Raw genomic sequence first — 6,545 nt, 5'->3', positions numbered from 1 at the left:
TCTGATGCGATTGTTACGCGATACTACACTCATAAGAGTCTCTCTTGAGAATGTTTTCGGAATATGAGTATTCGTTCCTCCGATAATATCCGAAAGATGGGATGATGACTATGGGAACCTCTGGTAGAACATGCTCGGCAGGTTTAAACCCTAGTACACTCCCTTTGGGTGGTTCTTAACCGAGACTCCATGCTCGTGACTCTCAACAAACCCGTGATTCATGGTTGAGTCGTTCAGACATCCTTAATATCAATGGAACTTGGGTGTCGATAAGGTGAAAACCATAATCCACCAAAATGGATGATTGATATTAAGGATGATTGAGCCGGTTCATGTATCGTTAATATCAATGGAACTTGGGTGTTGATAAGGTGAAAACCATAATCCACCAAAATGGATGATTGATATTAAGGATACTATGAGCTTTCCCATGACCTTTGTTTGGTGTGATTTGCTTGATCCTTGAGTGTGATTGCTGCATTCATACATTCATGCATTCATCTGCATTCATGTCATCAGAAAAATCAGAAAATTTTCAAGGAACTTAAAGGGTTTATTTGCAAAATTTTCAGACATGGAAAGACCAAAAAGGCATACAAAGAAGTACAACTTTAGATAGCCCAATGTGAAAGAGTTAAGGAATCTGACATCTTATGTATTAGATCCCTTGGGTTTCAAGGCTCGTTATGGGAAGCTTCTGCCTCTATTGACTACTCAGGTTGATGAGGGACTAATGAGTACTTTGGCGCAATTCTATGATCCTCTGTATCATTGCTTCTCTTTTCCGGACATCCAGCTGTTTCCTACGCTTGAGGAATATGCTCATCTTGTGGGTATTCCTATTCTGGATCAAGTGTCGTTCAGTGGCTTAGAGAGTATTCCGACTTCTCGAGAGATTGCAGACTTGTTGCACATAGATGAATCTTTGATTGAAGCGCATATGACCACCAAAGGTGGAATTCAGGGTCTTCCTTCTGATTTCCTCATTGCTCAAGCTGCCGTTTATGGGAAGGCCAGGAGTGAGGATGCCTTTGAGGCCATATTCGTGCTGCTCATCTATGGATTGGTATTGTTCCCCAACATCGACAAATTTGTGGATGTGAACGCCATCAGGATCTTTTCGGTTCTTAATCCCGTTCCTACTCTGTTGGGTGATACCTATTTCTCTTTGCATCTGAGGAATGCAAAGGGTGGTGGAGTTATTGTGTGCTGTTTGCCTCTGTTGTATAAGTGGTTTATTTCTCACTTACCGCAGACGGTTGCTTTCAAGGAGAACAAGGGATGTCTACGGTGGTCTCAGAGACTTATGTCTCTCACTAATGATGATATCTCTTGGTATGATCGCGTGTATGATACAGTTCAGATCATTGATTATTGTGGTGAATTCCCTAATGTGCCTCTTCTTGGTACATGTGGTGGGATCAGCTACAACCCTATCTTAGCACGTCGTCAACTTGGGTTCCCCCTAAAGGATAAACCTCATAACATTCTGTTAGAAGGTGTGTTCTTTCAGGAGGGTAAAGATCCCCAAGGCCTGAAAGCCAGGATGGTTCGCGCTTGGCGCAAGATTCACAAGAAGGGCAGAAATTAGTTGGGTCCGAAGAACTGCATTGCTTTGGAGCCGTATACTTCTTGGGTCAGACAGAGAGCTTTTGAGTACCTTATGTCGTACGATCATCCAAGACCTACACCGTTGGTTGTGGCTGGGCCTTCAACCCTCCCTAACCAAGGCATAGAGGAGTTGAGAGACGAAGACCTTTCACGTGCCTGGATCCGTGAAAGAGAAGAGTTGTTTCAACAGCTTAAGGAGAAGGACGCTCTGATCGAGTTCCTCGAGCATCAGGTGATAGATGATCCGAATGATACCTGGACTTCTCTGCTTCCTCAGTCTTCCACGTTCTGGAAGAGGAAGTATGATCGACTTGCTAAGGAGAAAGCGGATATGGAAGCAGCATATGAGAGAGAGATCAAGAAGCTTTGTGTATCTCGTCTTCCAGCATCTCGAGCTTCTAAGGATCCATAGGATGTTTATTTTCCTTTTCCCTTGTAATATAATCAACAATGTTGTACTTCTTTGTCTCGAATATATTTGATGAGATATTTTTCCATATGCGATTAAATGCTTTAAATATTCAAAAAATTGCAAATAGAACTCTAAAAGTTCCTTAAAATAAAAACAAAGCATATGCACGAGCATTGCATGCATCATTTTGCATAAGCAGGTGTCGTTCTGGTCTTCTTGTTTGTGGCCTAACTCTATGCTCTTCATTTATTTTGAAGACAAGTTGACTCACCGGTACTATACCAGAGCCAATTCTGCAAGAGTGATGGATCAGTTAGAACAAGAGAACAGAGAACTAAAGGAAGAGGTCGCCAGATTGAGTGCCCTGATGGAGCAGTTCTTGGTTGCTCAGAATCAACCGTCTCCACTTCCTGCAACTCCTCCCCAGAAGACTGTTATATCAGAGATCGTCTCTTTGACTGTGCCAGCTGCCAGTGCCCATTTTGTGCCGCATGCCATGCCAGTCGGGTTTCCGTGGGGTATGCCTCCTGGTTTCATGCCTGATATTCCAGCGCCTACTTTTGCTTCCATGCCGGCATCTAGCCCGGTCCTTGCTATGCCTCCTCCTGTCGTGCATACCATTCCCGGGGTAGACGACACCATCTATCATTCTGAGTCGTCTGAGGGCCCAGATGTTAATGAAAAGATGGATGCCATGAATGATCAATTCCTCGAGCTCCGAAAGGAATTGAAGACCCTCCGAGGGAAAGATTTGTTCGGCAAGTCTGCTGCCGAGCTCTGCCTGGTTCCCGGTGTGAAGATCTCGGTCAAATTCAAAGTCCCTGACTTTGAGAAATATAAGGGGAACACCTGCCCTCTCGCTCACCTGGTTATGTACGCCAGGAAAATGTCGACTCAGACTGATAATGATCAGCTTCTGATTCATTACTTTCAGGATAGTTTGTCTGGTGCAGCTCTTCGTTGGTATATGAGCCTTGATAGCGCAAACATCCGGTCCTTCAACGATCTTGGCGAAGCCTTCGTCAAGCAATACAAGTATAATGTTGATATGGCGCCTGACCGTGATCAACTCAGGGCCATGTCCCAGAAGGATAAAGAGACATTTAAGGAATACGCCCAGAGGTGGCGAGAGTTAGCAGCTCAGATTACCCCTCTGCTGGAAGAGAAGGAGATGACTAAGATCTTTTTGAAGACTCTTAGTTCATTTTATTATGAGCGGATGGTTGCGAGTGCTCCCTCTGATTTCACCGAGATGGTGAACATGGGGATGCGACTGGAGGATGGTGTCCGTGAAGGACGGTTGTCTAAAGATGAAGGCTCTTCTAAACGATATGGGGCGTTTAAGAAGAAAGATGGGGAGGCACATGTTGTACAATCTCATGCTAAACCTAGAAGACCCTCTGATAGGAGGAAGCCTGTGCGTCATGCCAGCAGTCAGCACCAGGTGGCTCATATAACACCTGTTTTCAGAGATAATTCTCAGTAGTATCAGCAGCCTAATCAGCATAATCAGCAACAACCTCAGTATCAACAGCAACATCGTCCACAGCAACAGGCTTACCAGCCTCGTGGTAGCACCAGTAATCAGGCTAATTTGAATTATGATAGGAAGAAGATCAGTTTTGATCCCATTCCTATGTCATATGCTGAGCTATATCCCTCTTTATTGGAGCGGAAACTGGTTACTCCCAAAGAGCCTCCGGCTGTACCTGCTAACCCGCAGTGGTGGTACAAGCCAGATCAATATTGTGTTTATCATTTCGGTGCTCCGGGACACAATATTGAAAACTGCTATCCGTTGAAAACCAAGGTTCAAGACCTTATGTGATGCGGCATCCTGAGATTTGAGGACTCAGGCCCGAATGTTACGAAGAACCCATTGCTCGAGCATGGGAAGTCGGTTAACATGGTCCAGGGTTGCCCTGGCAAGTATAAAGTCAAGTATGTCAGCCATATTCGACAGTCATTGGTCGAGTTGCATCGTCTGCTGTGTCAGTACAGTCATATGGAGCACGACCATGACAGATGCCGTATCTGCTCTGTCAATAGATTGGGTTGCCGCCAAGTGCGAAGAGAGCTTCAAGAGCTGTTGGATGAGGGTACCATTGAGATTCTTCAGAACAGAAATGTTGATGAAGACGAACCAGAGGTGAATGTGATTTCTTCTGTGTTCAAGCTTCCTGAGCCTGTCGTCATCCGTTATGATGGTAGCAAGCCGAAGGTCTCTCGTTCTCTGGTTATCAAGCCTGCAGGCCTTGTGCCTTATTCTTCGGATAAAGCTATTCCTTTCAAATACAATCCAGTTGCTGTGGAAGATGGGAAAGAAGTGCCTTTGCCTTCGTCCTCTGTTATTAATATTGCCGATGTGAGCGGATTGACCCGTAGTGGTCGTGTATTTTCAGCACCTAAGCCTCAGGCTAGAGTTGTTGTTTCTGATTCTACTGAGCGTCCGGTTGGGACTGCGGTGAATGTTCCGAACCCGGCACTTGCTGTTGCCAAACCCTCCTCTATACAAAAGACTCATGTTTCTTCTGTTGGCCCAAGTGGCATTGTGAATGAAGACTGTGATGAGATGTTGAGGCTCATCAAGAAGAGTGAGTACAACGTTGTAGACCAGCTTCTACAAACGCCGTCCAAGATCTCCGTGCTATCTTTACTTCTGAATTCAGAACCCCATAGGGAGGCTCTGCAAAAAGTATTGGACCTGGCCTATGTCGATCACGACGTCACGATTGAACAGTTTGACAGTATAGTTGCAAACATTACTGCTTGCAACACTTTGAGTTTCTGTGACGCTAATCTCCCTGAGGAGGGAAGAGACCACAACATGGCTTTACATATCTCTATGAATTGCAAGACCGATGCCATGTCCAACGTACTGGTGGACACTGGGTCATCCTTAAATGTATTGCCGAAGACCACTCTTTCGAGATTGTCATATCAAGGTCCTCCTATGAGGCAGAGTGGTGTTGTTGTGAAAGCTTTTGATGGGTCGCGTAAGGCCGTGATTGGGGAAGTTGATCTCCCAATCAAGATTGGACCTAGTGATTTCCAAGTTACCTTTCAGGTTATGGATATCCACCCATCTTATAGTTGTCTCCTTGGTAGACCATGGATTCACGAGGCTGGCGCCGTGACATCCACCCTACACCAGAAGCTGAAATTCGTTAAGAATAAGAAACTGGTTGTGGTAGGGGGAGAAAAGGCTCTCCTGGTTAGCCATTTATCTTCTTTCTCATATATTGATGCTGAGGATGAAGTTGGAACGCCTTTCCAAGCTTTGTCTGTTGTTGAGCCGATTGAGAAGAAGTCTCCTTCATTTGCTTCCTACCGTGATGCGAAACTGGCCATCGAATGTGGTGCAGTTGCTAGTTTGGGGAAGATGATTGAGCTTGAAGACAATAAATCCCGGGCTGGCATTGGCTATTCTTCTGGGGCATTTAATGAGCAAGGGTTGTTCAAGAGTGGAGGTTTCATCCATGCTGATCAAGCTGAGGAAGCTGCCGCTATTCTGGAAGAGGATGCAGAGGATTTGAGCAACTTCATCATACCTGGTGGTGTCTGCCATAATTGGGTCGCTGTGGATGTTCCTACGGTCATTCATAAGTCAGCGTAATTTGTTCACTTTGTTTCAAAACCCTTCTCCCATGCCAAAAGGAGAAGTGATGACATTGTTGACAACATTTATACAATGATATTTCATTCAATTAATGCATGTTTAAACATTTGTTTTTCCATTTGTTTTCACTTTTTGCTTTTGCATGAAATCAGTGATCACAAAAAACCCTAAAAACAAGAATAAAAACAATTTTTTCATCTGCATAATGATTTGCTTGTTTAAATTCTAAAGCCTTTATTATCCAAAATCATTATGCAGGTTGATTCTAAAACCCATTGAACATAATGATCCAACGCCATCTCCCAATTTTGAATTCCCTGTATTCGAAGCAAAGGAAGATGATGTTGAAGGGATTCCTGATGAGATTACCCGTCTCCTTGAGCACGAGAAGAAGATCATTCAGCCGCACCTTGAAGATCTGGAAACAGTCAACTTGGGATCTGAAGATTGTGTTTGTATGGTGAAGATTGGGGAACTTCTTGAAGAGTCTGTCATGAAGGGGTTGTTCAGTTTGCTACGAGAATATTCCGATATCTTTGCTTGGTCGTATGAAGACATGCCGGGTCTAGATACAGATATCGTGCAACATTTCCTGCCTTTGAAGCCTGAGTGCGTGCCTGTGAAGCAGAAGCTCAGAAGAACTCATCCAGATATGGCAGTGAAGATCAAAGAGGAAGTTCATAAGCAAATTGATGTGGGGTTTCTGGTGACTTCTACATATCCTCTATGGGTGGCCAACATTGTGCCTGTGCCTAAGAAGGACGGAAAAGTCCGTATGTGTGTTGATTACAGAGATTTGAATAAGGCTAGTCCTAAAGATGATTTTCCTCTACCACAAATTGATATGTTGGTAGACAATACAGCTAAATTCAAAGTCTTTTCCTTTATGGACGGATTTTCCGG

The sequence above is a fragment of the Lathyrus oleraceus genome, chromosome 3, assembly GCF_024323335.1.
Source record: "Lathyrus oleraceus cultivar Zhongwan6 chromosome 3, CAAS_Psat_ZW6_1.0, whole genome shotgun sequence".
Lineage (NCBI taxonomy): Eukaryota > Viridiplantae > Streptophyta > Magnoliopsida > Fabales > Fabaceae > Lathyrus > Lathyrus oleraceus.
This window is presented reverse-complemented; position numbering follows the sequence as displayed.